The 20,030-nt window shown below is 47.3% G+C and overlaps 1 protein-coding gene and 1 long non-coding RNA gene across 2 annotated transcripts in view; one reads left to right on the forward strand and one right to left on the reverse strand.

Moving 5' to 3' along the window:
* LOC119399996 (SUMO-conjugating enzyme UBC9) overlaps window positions 1-20,030 on the reverse strand; it is a 562,334-nt gene that overhangs the window by 187,750 nt on the left and 354,554 nt on the right. The gene's annotated exons all lie outside the window — the stretch shown is intronic.
* On the forward strand, window positions 8,948-18,052 carry LOC119400005 (uncharacterized). The gene is made up of 3 exons (XR_005184997.2): window positions 8,948-9,074; window positions 16,300-16,382; window positions 17,895-18,052. It is a non-coding gene; the product is annotated as an uncharacterized LOC119400005 (long non-coding RNA).

Here is a 20,030-nt window from a genome sequence, read left to right on the forward strand (position 1 = left end):
GAACTTTGGGAGGGCTCACACGATCGGCTATTTTTGGGCGGCCAGAAGCACGCGCGCGGGACAAGCACCCCGAGGCGTTATATCGTTTCGTTCTTTTGTTGATGTTTGGCTTGGCGCCGTTATTTCGTAACATGCTTTGCTTCGATTCGCTATGTATTTCTCTATTTCTTGCTTGTTTAGGTGAACTAAACACTTGCTTGCTTATTTAATAAGTGCATAGCAATATTTTTCAAACGACTGTGTCGATAAGCATATGTCGCATCTAAGACAAAATACAAAAAAGGGGCTTTGACTGCCGCGGTTTTTACTATTTTTTTGTTGTGAATTCTGCTTGTTGCCTAGGGGAAGGGGGGGGGGGGGGTCTTGATGCGAGAAGCAGACGGCACGTGTCTGGCGAAGCCCGCTGGAGCAGACGACGCGCAAGAAAAACAAACGCGCGCTCTTCGCTGGAAGTGCGCCATTTGTTCTTAACTTCTATATATCTGCCTGCTACGATCATTCTATTTTCTTTGCTTAGAGAAACCGAGTGAGAAAGAAGCAATAAAGTTCCGTAGATTGCAAACTATGTGTCGCTGAACGCTCAATTTGCCATTTCGGCTTCGTACGGCTATACATTTCCTGCATCGAATCGGTTGTGTTTTCTTAGCTAAAGGTGGAATGACTAAGCAGCTTAATGTTCTGCAGCTCGACCTTGTTGGTACGCATTTTCAAATCTGATCACTGGGTCTCCATGAAACGTCCAGTGGTCCTAGGAAAGCCAGTATAACTTGAAAGTGTTGCGCCTTTTTACAACACACTAATTGGCGCTCTTCTGAAAGAAGAATGATGGATGCATTGATGTGTTTCGGCGAGACAGAGGTATTCGTAAGATATTTTTTTTATTATTCACGATACTGTTCGCGCCATACGGCCGTTACATATTGGGTTGTAAGGCTTCACAACAACAAAGTGGGCGTTACAATACAAATTACATCAATACAATGTCAAAGATGAAACATATTTTTTCCGCAGGACGATACTGTAGAAAACATTTTATACAAGGGGGCATCTATCTATCTATCTATCTATCTATCTATCTATCTATCTATCTATCTATCTATCTATCTATCTATCTATCTATCTATCTATCTATCTATCTATCTATCTATCTATCTATCTATCTATCTATCTATCTATCTATCTATCTATCTATCTATCTATCTATGTATCTATCTATCTATCTATCTGTCGATCTATCTCTCCGAGTGATGTAAAGTATTTGCTCTGGACATAACTAGTGCACTATGCCGAGAGAGAAAAATATCTGACCTTTCGTACGCAAGATACTTTATATACGTTATAACTTTTGTCCTGTTATCTTGACAAGACTCACTATCAGAAACGATTAAGTGCGTAAACGGCGCGATAACTACTGTCAAGACCGCGTGGTTTTCCTCCGCGCTGTAAAACCTTGGGCGCATTCCATCTCCGCGTCCCGTTTTTATTTTATCTTATTTTTTGTGCTCTCAGAGTACACCAGTACATTACAGAGGGGAGGGACTGTTGTATATGGACCTATCAGTCTAATAACAAGCGAAAAAGAAGTTATTTGAGAACCTGCAGCATGACATGGGGTACACAATATAGCAGCAATTCGTAAAAAAATAAGGACATAGGTAGAATAATATATACAGCAAATATATGAGACAATCCGCAGAAATGCAACAAAAAAATAAAATTTCACAATGGCCTAACTCCATCTAATTATTAGTTAATTACGGATGCTCCTTAGACCCAGGAAGCTGGTTACAATCGCTAGCAGTCGTAGCAAAAAAGGACAATGAATGGGTAATTGTGTTACTTTTGCTTTATATGAGCTTTACCGTTACTTTTGCGTTACCTGTGCGGCGGGCTTAATATGCTGGCCGAACGATAAGAGCCTCCGCTTTGGCTATAAACGTGTCCGTGAAAATGATTGTATATGTATACCATGCCGATAAAATGAAAAAGACACCCAAAGAATGCACGGATCATTTTTATTTTTTTTCTCGAAGCAGATAGTGGGATCTGATCAGACGTCGTCTCCGGGTCTATATTGCGAGTATGTGTGTGCGTGTGTTTCTTTGTTTTTTGTGTTTTTTTGCGCTCCCGTATGCAGAGGTGTTCCTCCTGTCCCACGTACAAAAGTCCCACTCGTACAATGCACGTGAGTTTGATTGCGAGAGCCACACAAGACGCTGCCAAAACGTATCCCCTCCCCCCCCCCCCCCCCCCCCCCACTCACCCATTCTCGAACACTCATAACCTGTCGGTAGGTCCGTTCTCTCTTAGAACCACCCCCCCCCCCCCTTTCCACTACCTGACGATCGTGCGTTCTTTCACGCCTACGTGGGACGACTAGGAATGCCGTTTCTTGCTGTACCCCTCTCCTTAACTTCTTTTTTTGTTTTCGGTTCTTTTACGTCACCGCTACGGGGCGGCACCTTTCACCCTTTCCTGTTTGCCTGTTCGACGACGCGGGAAGCTTGCGTTCTTATTGTCCTTTTCATTCTTTTCGGCTCACGAGCCAACAACAAGCTCCTTTTCGAGACCGCGCTCGCTTGCCCGGCTCCAAGCCGCCTTACCTGACTTCCCACCGCCGTGAGTTGCTCGCTCTTGCACCTGTGTGAGTCAGAGAGCGCGTTGATGGAGTGTCGTCGACCAAACGTCGTCACGATGACGTCATTGGCCGCCGCCAACAACCCCGGCAGTGGTGGGTTGTGCTGCAGTGACTGTTGTAGTGGTGGTAGATATAACCCACCTGTTCTGACGCGTAAGCTCGAATTGAGATTTTTGTGCGGGAGGAGAGAGTAGAAAGCGGTCGTTTCCTCTGTCGTACTGTGACCTGTGTAAAAAAGAACTGACTGCATTTGGTCAATGGACGAATGAGTAGCACCCCCGCCGCAGAGTTGTAGCAGAAGGCGATGCAGAATCGACTAGGAGCAGACGAACTGGCGTACGCGTTTGCAGACGACGACCGTGTACAGAGACGTCATTTGCAGAGGGAAGGCAGAAGGTGGGGCGGGGGTGGGAGGGGGGGGGGAGGTGTCGCATACCTCAGCAGCCCTAATCAGCGGCTGCGTCTCACTCTATACACCTCCATTATCATTATTAGCTTATCTTAATTATGTCCACAGCAGGACGAAGACATCACTAGATGATGATCTCCACTTTACCCTATCAGGAAAAATACATTACCAAATGACATCCAGTTTACCCATCAAGACAGAGGTTCTCCTCCAAATGTTCTCCTATTTACCCTATCAGGACAAAGATATCACCAAATGATATTCGATTTACCCTATCAGGACAAAGATATTACCAAATGATATTCAATTTACCCTAGCTATCAGGATAAAGTTATCACCAAATGATATTCAGTTTACCCTATCAGGACAAAGATATCACCAAATGATATTCAATATACCCTATCAGGACAAACTTATCACCAAATGAATGATATTCAATTTACCCTTTCAGGACAAAGTTATCACCAAATATTCTCCAATTTACCCTATAGCAGGACGAGCATCAGGGACGTATTCAGAAATTCTTTTCGGGTGGGGGAGGGGTTTAAACGTACTGTATGTATGCACGTGCGTGCGTTTGTATGTGTGCGTGTATACTATATGCACGTGCAAAATGGAAAGATTTCGAGGTGGGGTTTCAACCCCCCCCCTTTTTCCTGGCCACGCCAGTGGAAGACATCAACAAATGATCTCCAATTTACCCTACCTTGCGCGAACTGATTCCATTCTATCCTAGCGATTTTCGTAATTTTGTCGCTCTATCAAACTCGCTGCCGTCATCGGCTGCGTTTCCAATCCCTTGGAAACCGTTACTTTGCTTTTAAGTCACCACCGGTTGTCGGCCCTACGCGTTATATGGCCGGACCAGGACCATTCCTTTTGCATAATATCAACTTAAATACCGGCTAATTACGTGCGTTCTCTGACCCATGCTGCTGCATTCCGATCTCTTGATATATCTTGGTCTATAGTGCTCTTTCGCGTCTGGATTAGAATCAAAATCAGTTTATTTGAAGCCAAGCAAAGGGATTAATACATAATAAGTATATACAGAAGGAGGTCCCGTAGTTACAAACTGAAATGGGCTGCTGTCATCCTGTGCATGATAACATACGTGGTGAATAGTACAAGCAAAATGGCAAAAGCTAATCGGATTCAAGCAAGAAACTAACCTAAAAACAGCCTTATCAAAAAGCATTGGACAAGTAAAGGAATTTGGCCTAGTCAATAAGTGTAAGAAGGGGAGGATAGGGGACATTTTCAAAAAAACCAAGCAATAATGCAGTATAATACAACAGAACACAGTCAAATAAACAAAATGCAATAAGCAGATACGGCAAATCGTAGAAAAAGGATACGAAAATGCGGGAAGATGCATGTTGCCAAATGCATGTTGCCTGTCATTATTTTTAATTCCTGCCGTATGCGCTGGAGCCCGTCCTTATATATAATTCTTCGGCAGATTTCCTTTCCACGAATAGGTTCCCTCGTTAGCCATTGACCCAGGTAAACGTATGCATACTGTTGTACTAACTGCTAGACGTTGGTTGCCACTTGTGAATTTTTTTTTCGCCAGGCTATGTGTAGCATCACCTTTGTCTTGTGTCATATAAACTACATGTCCGACATAGCGAGAGACGGCCGGCTAATATGGATCAATAGGGGCTCGTTTTCTTTGTTAGGTACAATTTAATCATGCCAACAGAGAATGAAGCCAGGGAAGGCATAGAGGACATTATTTGTAGTTCCTATAGAACGAAGCTGCATACGCCGAGGCGAAGCGGATGTCCGTATAGAAAACCTCTACCGTATAGGTATGGGCCACAGAAATTGGACAAGCCCCACTACCAACCACTGCTCCACTAAAAATGATGTTGTCCGCGGGTTACGTGCCACAGAAATTGGGCAAACCCCACGCACTGCTCACCACCGGTCCACCAAAGCGTCGCAAATTTATTTATTATTTATTTATTTGGTTGGTTTGAATTCATAGAAAACACGAAGACACAGAGGAAATAGGGAGGGAACAGGCTGACAACTGCCACCTAAACGGTCACAACGCGTGCCTGCTCATTTGGGAAAGGGGAAACATTGGGGAAAGGAAGATAGGCGCGAAACGGGGAGAATGCGTAAAAATACGCACGCTGTTCAAGTGGCTGCTCAAGTTCTTGCACGAAACGCTAATCGCATGCGGCAAGCTAGGCAAGACGACACATGCCGCGGCAACAAGACGCATGCTGCTCGAATGGAAACCATTAAAGGAGCATACGCTACATTCAAATGGGACTTGCTGTAACTTTCACGAAAATTACGTGCATTTCTGTACATTTCATCAAAATTCGGTGTCACTATTGTGCCGCCATCACAGAATGGAATGGCTCCGTGATAGGGCCCAGTGATGGACACCGGGGCCGCCCCTTTCAGCTTCGCTGGTGCAACCATCTCCACAGGGTGTAAGAGCGGTGTTTTTCTTTAACTGTAGCTTGTAGACACGTATACGGCAGCTGTTATGTATAGACATGCGATTGTGTAGACGTGATTTACATAATGCTGTAATAAACCTTGCACAAACAAACTTTCAAATTTAGACGTCAGAACAATGACCGAGTTATTTTGCGCACCTCGCTCACAGATATTTTGCGCACCTCGCTCACATTTCTGTGCGCCATTAGTCTGGCTGAATCCATTACGTTGGGTGTAATCTTCACTACTGAGACCGTGTACGGTGTGTATTTGTATATGTGCATTCAGAAACCCAAAACGCGATGCTTCAACGAGCAGCTTGCCGCGGTGTGACGCAATCTGGTGAAATAGCGTTTGACTTCGCTTGCAGGAAAAGCTTCCGGGTTTTAGACTCCACTGTTCAGCTGGAAAATGACCCGATTAATTCATTTTATCGCTCTTACGGTTTCACCCTAATCCTCTTCCGATTGTCTAATCCCGGGTTTTTCTTTTACATGTTTCGTAATAATATAATAATTGTTGGGTTTTAACGTCCCAAAACCAGTATATGATTATGAGGGACGCCGCAGTGAAGGGCTGCGGAAATTTCGACTACCTGGGGTTCTTTAACGTGCACCTAAATCTAAGAACACGGGCCTCGAGCATTTTACATGTTTTGTGAATGCGAGCATATCAATGTTTAAACCTGGAAGCAGGGTATTGTACACGTACACAACTACTGTTTTCCTGCATACTAATGAATTAGCTCGTCCCAAACATGGTTAATTGCAATGCACTTGCGCTAATTACTTACTTCTGGTTAATTGTTGTCTCTGTGTACCTGTACTAAACTTTTATTTTTTTTATTATTTTGAGGTTTGTAGAGAGGGTCAAGAGTTCCAGATGCGGAAAACAAATTACCCGCGTAAACTTTCAAAAAATAAACGCGTGCGTCAATACAAAAAATACACTATTGTTTATTTACGCACTACGCGATTAATGATAACGTTCTTTCTGAAGAAGCACGTTTGTAGTCTAAGAAAAAACTTTTTTTAATGCCATTGAAACATACGCGACAGACAATTGTCTTTTTGTCCACGTTCGTTCCCGGAGCTGTTTTCGTTGCCTCTGCCTTTGTAAGGAATAATTTAATTGTAATTGGAAGGAAATTTCTACGCAGAAATTATAACCGTAATCTACAAATTTATATGTAAAGCTAACAATTATCCACTAGTCACTCCAGCGCTTTAATTAATCGTAACATCGTTATTTGTCCATTCGTTCAGTTCTGTCATGTGTGCCTGGCTGCTGACCCGAAAGTCGCGGGTTCCATCCCGGCCGCGGCGGTGCCTCATAATTACATCGAGGCTTAGGCACGCAAAACCCCGGATATTATTGTTATATCATCTGTTATATCATCCAGTTTCAAACAGTTTGTCAGATAGTAGGAAACTACGTTAACTTTCTGCAAGAACTATTAAGAAATGCACAACAAAAAATTAATGCATTCATATGGATGTCAGGCTGGCTTCATACGCGATAAAAAAAATCAGCGTTATCGCTTAACATCTGATTTGTATACCATAATTATTGTTATATCTTTATACGCAGGTGGATGTACCTGTCTGTTTATTCCTGTGATTTTACTCGCTGCATGGTCTGCTGACAACGTGTTAGTCTAACAAACAAGCAAGCAAAAATGAACTCCTTGGCACCGCTTACGCTCCGATCTCCTCGCTACGTGCTGTATTAGTAATGTTTGGGTTAGTTGCTTAGTTGTTATTCACGCGTTATGGCGTCACATAGATTACGGCTCCTCGAGAGTTCACTCGCTGCTTGGGTGGAGTTCAAAAAGGAGCGGGAAATATGGCGATTCCGCGGCGCGTTGTCGCCACCTACGCGCGGAGCGAGATTTTCATAAGCAGGAAGTGTATATTCTCGGACTCTTCTTCACAGAAGCCTACGCACTCCGAGCGCGCGCGTCTTATTCTTTTTCTTTTTTTGCTCCCCAAAAAGGCGTAATCACGCCCCACGCTTTGAATCCTCGAAATAGTGCTGCACCGAATAAGAGTACAGTCGGCGCCAGAAGTTTAGAGACCACTATAGGTCTGAGAACGGAGAACCGAAATCAAGAAGAAGAAATTGGCATGGAGAGGGCATGTAGCGCGAAGGCAATATAACCGCTGGTCATTATGAGTAACTGACTGGATTTCAAGAGAAGGCAAGTGCGCGAGGGTGAGGCAGAAAGTTGGGTGGGCAGATGAGATTAAGATGTTTTGCGAGGATAACGCGGCGGCAGCAAGCACAGGAACGATTTGATTGGCGAGACATGGGAGAGGCCTTTGCCCTGCATTGGGCGCAGTCAGGCTGATGACGATGTTGAGGTCTGAGAAAGCTTTCAAAATTTCCCAGCAATCTGTGTACGTATTCGACTGAACTTTGCGGTATATGTTGTTAGTGCGTTTTAGAACCGGCCGGAAATCTATATCCAAGGCTTCCTGCAGAATCAACGGGAATATTAAGCCTTTTCTTGTGTCTCGTGGTCTCTAAACTTCTGACGCTGACTGCACTAGTGTAGAAGCTTGGAAAGCCTTCGTCACACGTGTACTGCGATCGTGGTCATTGCTCGGGGCACTGTCTTTCGAGAGTTTTCGATTCGGTGCGGACTCACTTTTCATGTCAGCGCGCGGGGGCCAGCACATTACGTCAGCGCTCTAGTTCCGCGGAAATCCGCTAGGTGCACGAATTTTCATAACCCGGCCGGTCGCCAGTGGATCTATGGCGCGTTGCCCCCGCTGTTCTTGAAGTCGCGCCGGCTGTGACGTTCATACATACATACATACATACATACATACATACATACATACATACATACATACATACATACATACATACATACATACATACATACATACATACGTGTGCTGTACCGCAACGGACGCCAGCATGCTGACGCCGACGCCCTCTCGCGCTCCCCCTTGCCTGACGACGATGCCCCCTGCTCGGTACTGTTGGGAAACGGGTGTCTCAGTTTGCGACTGCTTCTGCGCAGAGCTGATAGACGGAGCGATCAAGGCGACGGTGAGTTAAGGCAAATTTATATACATATATACAGAGGCTCACTGTTAAAACGAGCCATCATTTTGACAGCGATCTCTCTATCTATTTTGACGAGCCGTCGGCGTCAAACGGGAAAGACGGCGACTCTCTTGTCAACGAGCGAGCGGAGAGAAAGAGAGACGAGAGAAAAAAGAGAGAGAAAGTTCCAGCGCGCCTCGGTTCGCTACCGCACGTCACGTGACACGTTGCTGTTTCAGCGGTTACCTCTCTAGGAGAAAGAGTGGAGGAGGCAGCGCGGCAGAGGCGAGGCGCCACCGCGCCAGAGAGAGAGAGAGAAAGAGCCGAGGGAGCGAGTACTGCCGGTACGCCGGTACATTCCAACCTGTTTCTTTGAGCTTTGTGCGTGCTTCTTCCATGTCGGTTTGGTGCGCCATTTTGTCTTTTTTTTTGCGTGGCGTGCGAGTGCCTGTGCAACGCGCGTGTGTGCTTTGGAGCTGCAGCCTCAAGTCGAGTGCACGGGTAAAGGTGAGTGTACTGTTCTACTTATATACTACTTTCGTCTGTTTACACCTTCGGCTGTGCACTGTTTAACAAGGCACTTCGTTTGCGTGTAGCAAAGAAGCAAGCTCTAGTTTTCGCGCGTTGTGGAGGCGACTCCCATCGCGCGTCTCTTCTGGTTTTTGCGGTATGCATTCGAGCGATGTGCTTTTGCGCCGACGCTGAACCACGTGCAGCAATTTTCAAGCGTCAGCTTGCATCTAGTGTGATAAAAAGAAAAAAAAAATGAATAAAAATGTTCCAGTGAAAAAAAAAAAAAGCTCAAACGTTCCAGGAATATTGGTGGTGGTGGTGAAACTTTATTGCCCAAAAAGGGGTCCTGAAGGACACTCGGCTAGGTGCCAGGTGCAGAGGGCATCTCCCACGTTGGGACAGAGAGCCCGAAGCTCTCCGCCGCCTCGCGGGCCTCCTGGACAGCCTGAAGTTGATCTTCTAGTGAAGCACTTTTCAGCACTTTGTCCCACTTTTCCTTGTTCTTCGCGTAAGTGTGACTCGATGCACAACCACATAGCATATGGTTCAAGTCTACACGTTCACGACACTGTTCACATACATGTTGTCCGTCGTAGTCTGGGTCGATATGCTTCATTCGCCAGGGGTTGGGGTATGAGTTAGTCTGGAGCAAGCGTAACGTTACCGACTGGCTGCGCGTTAATTTCTTATTCGGGAGGGGAAACTCTCGCCGGCCTAGATAAAAGTGTTTAGTGATCTCGTTATAAGTGTATAGTTGATCCCTGTACTCAATATGGAGTGTATCGGGGGAAACCGGAGTGACGCGGTCGATGAGTCCTCGCGCCGCCTCGTGTGCGGTCTCGTTGAGATTCCGCAGGCCGCCCCCTAAGCTGCCCATGTGTGCCGGAAACCATACGATGGAGTGATCGGTGATTTTGTGTCCGCCTAATATTCGTAGCGTCGTCTTATTTATCCCGCCCTTTGCGAAAGCTCGAGTGGCTGCTCTAGAGTCGCTATATACTGTTGTGAAGCTCGAGTCTGTGAGAGCTAGTGCTATCGCTGCTTGTTCGGCTACCTCCGGCCTCTTGGTGTAAAGAGTTAGTGAGTTACGCGTTCGTCCGTGTCCGTCAATTACTACTACCGAGTAGGCGTGTTTTCCCGGTATGTGCGCTGCATCCACGAAAGCTGTCTGGTCAGGAAACCTCGCTGCGTCTGCCGCGAGGGCTCTGGCGCGGGCCAGTCTTCTTCCGTGATTGTGGATCGGGTGTACGTTTCTCGGGAAGGGGAGCACTGTAACTGATTCGAAAATGGTTTTAGGTAACTGCTGGACGTTGTCCCTTTCCACAATAGTGTTCAGGCCAAGCTTGACGAGAATATCTCTGCCCGCTTTGGTGCTTGATAAGCGTGCGATCTGTGCCGTGTGCTGAGCCTCGATTATTTCGGTAAGGGGATTGTGCACTCCTAGCTGTAAGAGGAGAGCAGTGGAGGCATTATCCGGGAGCCCCAACGCTGTCTTGAAAGCGCGTCGTATGTGCACTTCGAGCCTTCGCCGTTCCGCTTTTTTCCAGTTCAGCATGGCAGCCACGTATGTGATGTGACAGAGTACAAAAGCGTGGACCATTCTGATGGCGTTGTCCTCGCCCAGTCCTCTGTGCCTGTTCATGATGCGCCGAAACATTCGGAGCGCGTTCCCAATCTTGAACGTGATGCTTTCCAGCATCACCAAGTTGGAGCCGTTACTTTGGATGATAAGTCCGAGGATTCGTATTTTGTCGACCGTAGGTATGCGTTTGCCGTCCGAGTCGTGTAACTCTATGCATGGAGGGATGGGTCTGCGCCAGTCTTTTGACGGGCGCCCTCGTCTGGGAGGGTGGTAGATAAGCAGCTCGGATTTTCTGGAAGAGCAGCGAAGTCCCATAGGAGTGAGATGGGCTTCGGTGACTGAGATGGCTTCTTGCATGCGGGCTTCCAATTCCGCATCGCTGCCACCGGTGCTCCAAATGGTGACATCGTCTGCGTAGATGGTATGCTCCACATCTGCTATTTCACCCAGTGCGCGAGAGAGCTTTGCCATAGCCAGATTGAATAAGAATGGCGAAAGTACTGAACCTTGCGGTGTTCCCTTATCGCCCAGGTCAAAGCTCTGCGAGACGTGCTCGCCTATCCGCAGAGTGGCCGTTCGATCTTCCAGAAAAGCGTTGACGTACTGATAGAAGCGTGTTCCAAGATTGTGTTCAGATATGGCTGTCAGAATGGCTTGATGTCGGATGTTGTCAAAAGCTTGCTCCACGTCGAGTCCCAGCAGCGCCTTTGTGTCTCGTGTGGGGCGATCCAGCAAACTTTTCTTTATTCGTAGCATGGCATCTTGCGTTGATAGACCCGGCCTATAGCCGATCATAGTGTAGGGAAAGTACTGCTTTTCTTCTACGTGTTCCGACAGGCGGTTCAGAATGACATGTTCGGCTAGCTTTCCTATGCAGGACGTTAGTGAGATCGGCCTCAGGTTTGATAGCCCCAGCGGCTTGCCGTGTTTCGGGATGAGGACCGTGTTTGCATGCTTCCATTCTCCAGGCAGACGGCCGGTTTTCCAGGCTTCGTTAATTTGTTGAGTTAAGAAGGTGACCGAATTGTCGTCTAAATTTCGGAGAGCCCGATTGGTGACACCGTCGGGGCCGGCTGCAGAGTTACTGTTGAGTTCGTGAATTGCGAAGCGTACTTCGCTTTCTGTGTAGTCCGCATCTAGCTCCGAGTTTGGGGCACCGTCATAGATGTTCCTTTGTGAGATACTGGGTTGTCCCGATTTAAGCGGTAGGTACCGTTTGGCAAGGTCTTGAACAAGTTCTTCGGCAGTACTGCGTTGCGTCGCGCAGTGTACTAACTTGCTGAGCCTGGTCCGTTGCATAGATTTGGACTTGGTGCCATTTTCGTCGAGGAGGTGTTTTATGAGCCTCCACCCGCTCCCTCTGCGCATTTGCCCGTTGAGGGTGTTACAGACTTCGTCCCACTGCTGTCGGGAAAGAACCACGCAGTATTCTTCAATGGTCCTGTTGAGTTCAGCGAGCTTCTTTCGCAGTCTTCGGTTAAAACGTTGGCCCTTCCATCTGGCTAGTATGGAGTGTTTGGCTTCGAGAAGGTTCGCTAGCCGACTGTCCATTCTCTCCACCTTAACGTCCGTGGTAATCGTTCGTTCCGAGGCTGCGATGTCGGCTTTGAGCTGTTCGGTCCAGCTTGCTATCGTGTGCTTTGTGTTTGCTCCTGATGAGTTTGATGGCTGCGTCCGTATTTTACGAAATTTGTCCCAATCAATTAGTTTGTACTCCCTTTGCCTCCTTCCTGGGAGCTCTGCACTAATTCGGAGAATGTAGTGATCGCTGCCAAGGTCTATGCCCGAGTTGTACCAGCCACATTTCTCTATGCCCCGGACGAAAGTAAGGTCCGGTGTGGTGTCTCGGCATGTGGAAGTGCCACATCTAGTTGGAATTTCCGGGTCTGTGATGAGAGTGAGGTCGAGATCGGAGGCTGTCATATGAAGACGCTCTCCCTTGCTGGAGGGATACGCGTAGCCCCATGCCTGGTGTGGGGCGTTAAAATCACCCCCTATAATTAGAGGACTATCTTTAGCGATGTTCGCGATTTTGCCCAGTATGCCTCTGAACCCTTGCCTCGTGTCCTTAGGGCTGCTGTACAAATTAGTGAGAAAGATGTTTTGCTTGTTCCCTACGTGGTCGTTCGGTATGATCTCGATCGTAAGGTGTTCGAGATAGCAGGCTGTGTGGCGGATTTCATGACGAATGTACGGGATCTTCTTTCCAATCAGAATAGCGACGCCTCTGCCTTGCTCGTTTCTGTGGACTTCGGCCTTATAGCCCATAAGGGTCAGTTCGGTTGTGATTATTTCTTGTAGCAAAATTACGTGTGGTTTCTCGGTTTCCGATTTTACCATCTGCAGGAGGACCGCCTTTTTTGAGGCGATCCCCCTGCAGTTCCATTGCCAGATGCGGAGATTACGTGTCCTATTTGTCGCTGCCATGTTGACCATCATAGCACCCTTCGCTTGCAGTGAAAGCATCGTGCAGAGGGCCGTGCACACCAATGTGCTGTGAACTCATCCTCTCCATGGCCGGTACTACCGTATTGTTTAGATACACTTCCATTTTCTGTACACGCGTGTTAAACATGTCCATTTTCTCGTTCATGCGCATCATGCTCTCGTTCATTAACCTCATATTCTCGCTCATCACGTCCATGGCGTCCTTAACGTCAGATCGCACAGCCATTCGCGGTTGCGTTACAGCTCGCTTCTTAGGAGCCGGGGATTCTTCGCGTTGTTCGCCCTGTCTCGCAATATCAACTGGTTGAGGAGTTTCGATATCAGTTGGTGGTTCGGGAGTGCGTGTTGGTCTACTGCTGTTTGCTTTACGTGCTTCGGATAATTCTAGGATTAGCTTATTATAAGCGGCTTTTAGCTCTCTTAACTCCTGTTCTAACATAGCTATCCGTTCTTTATCTGTGTTGCAGGACTCACTTTTTTCCTTCGGCGTGGTCATCGTAGCGCCTCTGACTTTGTCCGCCCACGTGCCGTCGCCTCCGCTGTTCTTTCTCGCGAAACGCACCCGTGACCCTGAGCGACTCCTGCTAGTGGTCGATGTCCTCGCTGGTGTGCGGCTCCGCGATCGAGAGCGGGAGTGGCTGCGTGTCGACGTCTTTGACGTAGATCGGCCTCGTTCCGTCTGTTGCTTGTCTTCTTCGGCCAGCTGTGCCTGATCTTGTTGCTCCAATCGCGCTCGTAGTCGTCGTGCTCGCACTACGTATGGGGTGAGATAACGTTTCGTACACACCTTGTCCGCCGTTGCATGCAAACCTCCGCACAGCTTGCACTGCGGATTGCACACGTGGGATGAGGTTGGGTTAGAAATTCCACAGCCCCGGCATTGGGTGTAGCCCGGGTCGGGGCAAACGTCCGCACGATGGCCGAGTTTGCCGCATACGTAGCATATGTCCACTTGCCTGCGATATAAGTAGCAGGGTACCAGAGTGGGTCCGTATCTGACGAAGTTCGGAACGCGAAGTCCATCAAACACAACGATCACTGAGCCTGAGTTCTTGATTCTCTTCGCCGCCAGTGCCGTGGGGTTGCGGTCGTTCACGATGTTCCTTTCAATCGTCCGATGATCGTCAGCAGCGTCGATGTGTCTAATTACCCCTTTGCAGGTGTCACTTGGGGCAGCTTCATAAGCGCTTACTTCGTACTGTTTGCCGGCAATTTGGATAGCCCCGACATCCGCGTACTTGTCTGCATTTTCTCTAAACGGCGTGCTCGCCACCATGATATTCTGCATGATGTTGGGACAAATAATGTCCTCCGTGGTCTGATCTGGACGAAGATTTGCTGCTGTCACAAGAGCTTTGCTCACTAAAATAGGTCCGACCTTTTGTAAGTTCAAGCCACCCTTTGGGCGAAACACTATCTTTATGTTGTCTTGGGGTAGGGGTGGCATGCGTGAGGCTCTGATCACCCGATTCATAATGTTAGGAGGCGTTCGAGAGGAGCTCACCTGCCCGCCGCTTGGATGGTTTTCTTGCTGTGAAGGCTGCACAACTGTTTCGGCGCGTTCCTTCTTCTTCGTTTTCCGGCTGGTCACCACTTTCCAACCCGTCTTGTCCGCTGCGAAACCCGCGTCTTCATATGCTGCGTCCTCTTGTTCATTAGGTGTGGCTGAAGTACTCGGCGTTGCTTCTAGATCCTCCGCAGAGCTTTCCATTTCTTCGGTAGTAGCCGCCATTCTCGCTTCGCGTCTGCGCGAATGGCGCGTTGGCGCCTCGCCGAGCTATAGGCCAACTGGGGGTGAGGCCTAGCTTGCCGCCAACGTGACGCGAACACAAAAGTCCGGATAAAATGCGTAAATGTCCACCCACCGGGATAAATTTGGTGTCCGGATGACCTTCGCAACTTCAAACGCTTGCTCGCACACTTTTTAGAGCGATCAAAGAGGAATAACTAACCACAATCATTTGAAATGCGGTAGACAGTTAGCGACGTGGTTGGTCGTATCGGCGTGTCGCAGCGTCTCCTCCAGGAATATTGGCGCGTGTTTTTGAGTAGAGTGCACTTATCGCGCACTTTCGATGGCGATTGAAAGTGGTTAACGGTACGAGGACTGGGATCGAGTGGAGGAACTCTAGTGCGCCATGTACGGCCGAGTACGTTCAGAGCAATTAGTATAAGACTTTATTTAGTTGTTTCTTCTTGCTTTTCATCTGTTCGTTCGTATACATGCGCTAATGCTGATCATGATCATCTGCAACTCTGACGACTTGCATAATGTGGATGCTATAGTCGCTAATTCGTAAAAGTATACGTCAACTATAAATTAATAGTTTTTTTTGTCTTGTAGTGTGGCTTAAAACTGCATCTCTTGTGCAATTTACTCTCTAGTTTCTTGATCGTTTCCCGGCAAAGGATGCAGACGTTGGTATCCGATAGCGATTGGCCAGCTCTATTCTGATTCACGAATCGCAATCGAAAGTGACCTTGTAACATGCAAACGGGAGCAGGGGCGTAGCCAGAAATTTTTTCAAGGGTAGGGGAGGGGGGGGGGTGCACCGCCTTCATTTCGGGGGTTGGGGGCACCTCCTTGAAATGGTCATTTTTCGCTCTGTATGCAAAAGAATTTCGGGGAGGGCACGGGCCCGGTGTGCCACCCCCTGGCTACGCCACTGAACGGAAGCGCTGAAGCATTGCGAAAGAAAAAAAGACCAAGACGCGAAAGACGGAGTTTGTCTTTAGAAGCATTACACCAAGAGCATCCACGCGCGTGCCCCGACTTTGAATTTTTTCATAGAAAATTTAAAAGTACCGCCTATCAAACGAGCAGCTGTCACTGCGTAAAAATGGAGAAACTGGATTAATGTTAAGGCAGGTAGCGCAAAGAGACACGGACACAAGCGAAGAATAAGTGCACAGGACAAGCGCTTGTCCTGTGCACTTATTCTTCGCTTGTGTCCGTGTCTCTTTGCGCTACCTGCCTTAACATGAGTTCCCACAAACTAGCCCAGTTATCCGTTCTCGTAAACTGGATTAAATTGCAATATTCTCGACATGTGTAAGGATTTAAAACACAGCAGGGTGAGGAGGAGGCTAAGGGATTTGTCAAGTGCTTGCAAGTTAGTATGCCAGTTACTGCATGTAACTATCGAATGGATGTGATTGACTGACTGCTAATCGCTCCAATCATTTCAGGTTCACAGGACAGGTCTGAAAGGTCAACCTCAATCATATTTGGCTGTGGATATCACTGCAACTTTGGCACTCGACCAAGCGAGGTATGTACTCAGTATCTCGAAAATTTTTTTCTGCGTGTTTTAACATTGCTGAGGACATGTGTGTATCATTTGTTATGAAAGACCAGACCCTAAATGGGGTCTTCTGAATTAGTACCTCAAGTTTAATGTGCAGGCCAACTGCCTACATGCACCCACGCCACAGCTGCGACGTATTGCCCCACTGTCAGCGCATAAGCCATCTGGCATAGGTGTATATCAACCTCAAGCATACTTGGCCGTGGATGTCACTGCAACTTTAACGCTCCGCGAAGCGACGTATGTATTGAATATCTCTGGAATTTATTGTCTCCGTGTTTTAAAATTTCTGAGGACACGTGTGTCGTTTGTAAAGACAAATCAGACCCTAAATAGGGTCCTCTGAACTAATACCTCAAATTTAATGTGCAGGCCTACTCACCCCATGCACCCAAGCCACAGCTGCAACACGTTACCTCGTCAGCGAAGTCAGCTCATAGGCGCATACTTCTAAAGTATATTTCATGGAAACACATCTCAATGTCATGATTTCTTGTCACATTTGTGAGACTGCAGTGCAGAACTTGTACAAATATGAAAGACACTACAGAGTTCATTCAAATGTTCATAATGTTAATGTAGCATGTGTAAATCAGGGCTGCTCGAAACATTTAAAAACATTTAATGCACTGCGTGTGCATGTTTCACGCAGTCATGTTGGAGATGATGTTGCTCCTGTGTCATCTGGACAAGAATTTAGATGTCCTCATATATTTCGTGGTGTCAAGTTTTCTTTTTTTTTTTTAAGATGTTGGGCACGTTAAGAAGCATATTTCTTCTAGTGTTGCCACTGCCTGTTGTTTTGTGAACTGTAAAAAAGTGTTTTCAAGTTCAAAATCATTCACGTCTCATGTAAGTTGCTTTCATGGCAGCATTGTGTGTCCAAGACAGGGTGTGGCACAATGTGAGGAAGATCTTGCAGCACCTAGCAGTGCAGGTCAAGATTTAACCAGTGTTGATGTTTAACAAATTTCAGGGCATGATGATGAGGTTTGTAAAAGTGGACGGCTGCCACAAGTGCGCATGTAGCCTATACTGGAACTTAGTGGTCTAGATGCGATTCATGGCAGAGCTTCTGAAGTGAAGCAAAATGACCTTGCAGAATTACGGTTTAGAGTATGCGTTTATCCCTCTACATTATGAGCAGCTATTTCTGTTACTAGAAATAATACACGGGTTGTTTGTGCAACTGTTGGCTCTTTTTACATTTTATATTTGTTGTTACACTCCATGCTTACTTGGGAACATTATGCATCAGAGCATATACATGTAGCTAGTTCAGCATGCGACAAATATGGTCACATTTGCAGCTCAGCATTTCTATCTGGTGTCCTTTGATTTCATCATACAGTGTCTCTCACACAATGCAGCATAGTTTATACATTTCCGGCGTTTCACATCTGAAACCCGAATATGTGATTGGCATAGTTTATGGCGCATGGATTTATTCTGTCATTCTCTTTTTGTTTACTCCAGGTACATTGGACAGATCAACCGGACCAAAAGGCGGGGTAAAAGAGAAGGGAGCGGAATAGGACCAAGGGTGCTCAGCCTTATCAAAGCGCTTTGAATAATAAATGTGCAAGTATTGACAAAAGCTTTCGTTGCATATTTTATTAGGTACTACCCATGTCGAGTGATGGTCGCATGGTGAGGTAGACCACTCTACAGTTCATAGTGACACAGAATACACATGAGATCTCCTGGGCCATCATACTAACAATGCAGCTGCATTTCATGTTGAGAGCCTCTTGTCACCTCGCAGAGAAAATGCTACATTGATGGTCTCATAATAGCATTGACAAAAAGACGTACAGGTCGGTCTTATTTTGAGTTCACGACAAAGATGTCAAAATGAAAGAACACCGTCATTTGCAAATGACGGTGAAATGTTATCAATCTGACAGGTCGGTTGTTTTTTGAGTTCATGAAAAAGACGTCAAAATGAAAGAACACCGTCATTTGCAAATGATGACCTTCAGTTATTTTGATTGTTACATTTTATCAATTTGACGGTTTGCTTGTATTTTGAATTGACGGGAAAGACATCAAAATGATAAAATATTACCATCATTTGAAAATGACGGCCTGCCATCATTTTGACGGCCATATGCTTGGAAATAGAGCTGCCAGGATATTTCCCGTCATTTTGACAAAAATTTTTTTACAGTGCTTTACATATTCGGCGCTGGGGCCGACAGCTTATTGGGCTCGCACAGCGGTGCGACGACGACCCGCGATTTCTTCGTTCGCTGTCTCGCTGTCCCGTTCTCTCTCCGCGCAGCTTGGTTCTTTTATAGCCCTGGGCGATCGCTTGCATCAGCCAGTAGTGCGAAGCCTCCAATCAGGAACCGCCGTTGGTCGCTGGCTCGAACCGGATCCGCGGGGAGGAGGGCTTGCCGCACGTTGCGGGAGAGATTTCCGTCGGTTGCGTCAGGCGCAGCGCCGGAGTTGCCGGGGATTGCGTAAGGCTCCCGCCTCGTTGCATCAGCTGGTGTTGACGCTGGTTGAGTCAGCCTCATCGCCGGAGTTGCCGGGGATTGCGTAAGACTCCCGCTTCGTTGCATCAGCGGGTGTCGACGCTGGTTGCGTCAGACGTTTTACCAGCTTGAATTCCTTGTCGAAGCAAGGAAGTTTGGGTTGGGAGCCCTGGCATAACAGCACCCCCGCCGCCAGACAATGCGCCGGAAAGACGAGCTGCTTCCACGTGGCTCGGATGCCGGGCGCGCTCGTTCGCCAGGTCCATCCAGGTTCACCTCCAGGGCCATGGGGACATTTGGCTCCACGCTTCGTTCCGTGAACAGATCCCAGTCGCCAGGCCGGATCCCGGCTCCAGTGGCTTGTCGCCAAGATGTGTCGACTTGCTTTGCTCGTCTCTTCTGACGATCTTTCGTATCAGCACTTGTTGATCGTTCTGCAACTTGTCAAGAACGGTCCGACAACAGACAACACACGACACAAGCAAGTGCCCTCGGTCACCCCACAGAACACCAGACCTAAATAGAATAATATATTCCTAGCTACCTTTATGTCGAAATTTTGTTCCCTCTATATCAAGAGGCACATGTGAGACACCAAAACTCTTAAAAACAGAACTCAAAATATTACACGTGTAACAAACGCAATGAAACAGAATTCAAAATAATCTTGGCCCCTTGAGATCACTCAGGACGGAAGCGCTCAGCTGAGGCCGCAATGAGGACAAAATTTTGCCTCAATTTGCCAGCGAAAACCGAAAGGATAGCCGAAGACGGCACTGATTAGAACGCGCGACTCAGTGCGTCTGCGTTCGCGTTTAGCTTTCCTTTCTTGTAACGAACGTTCAAGTTGTGCTGTTGGAGTATCATGCTCCACCTTAATAACCGGCCGCTTTTGGACGACATGTTATTCAACCAGGTTAGAGGACAGTGGTCCGTTTCGACCACAAAGTTGGAACCGGAGGCGTAACAGGCCAGCTTTTGAACGGCCCACACGAGGCAGGCACATTCCTTTTCAGAGGTACTATATGCCTCTTCCCTGCAGCTCAGTTTTCGGCTTAAATACAAAACTGGTCTTTCGTGACCAGTGTCATCTTCCTGGCACAATATAGCTCCCATTCCGCGATCACTCGCG

Source organism: Rhipicephalus sanguineus, chromosome 7 (genome assembly GCF_013339695.2).
Source record: "Rhipicephalus sanguineus isolate Rsan-2018 chromosome 7, BIME_Rsan_1.4, whole genome shotgun sequence".
Taxonomy (NCBI): domain Eukaryota; kingdom Metazoa; phylum Arthropoda; class Arachnida; order Ixodida; family Ixodidae; genus Rhipicephalus; species Rhipicephalus sanguineus.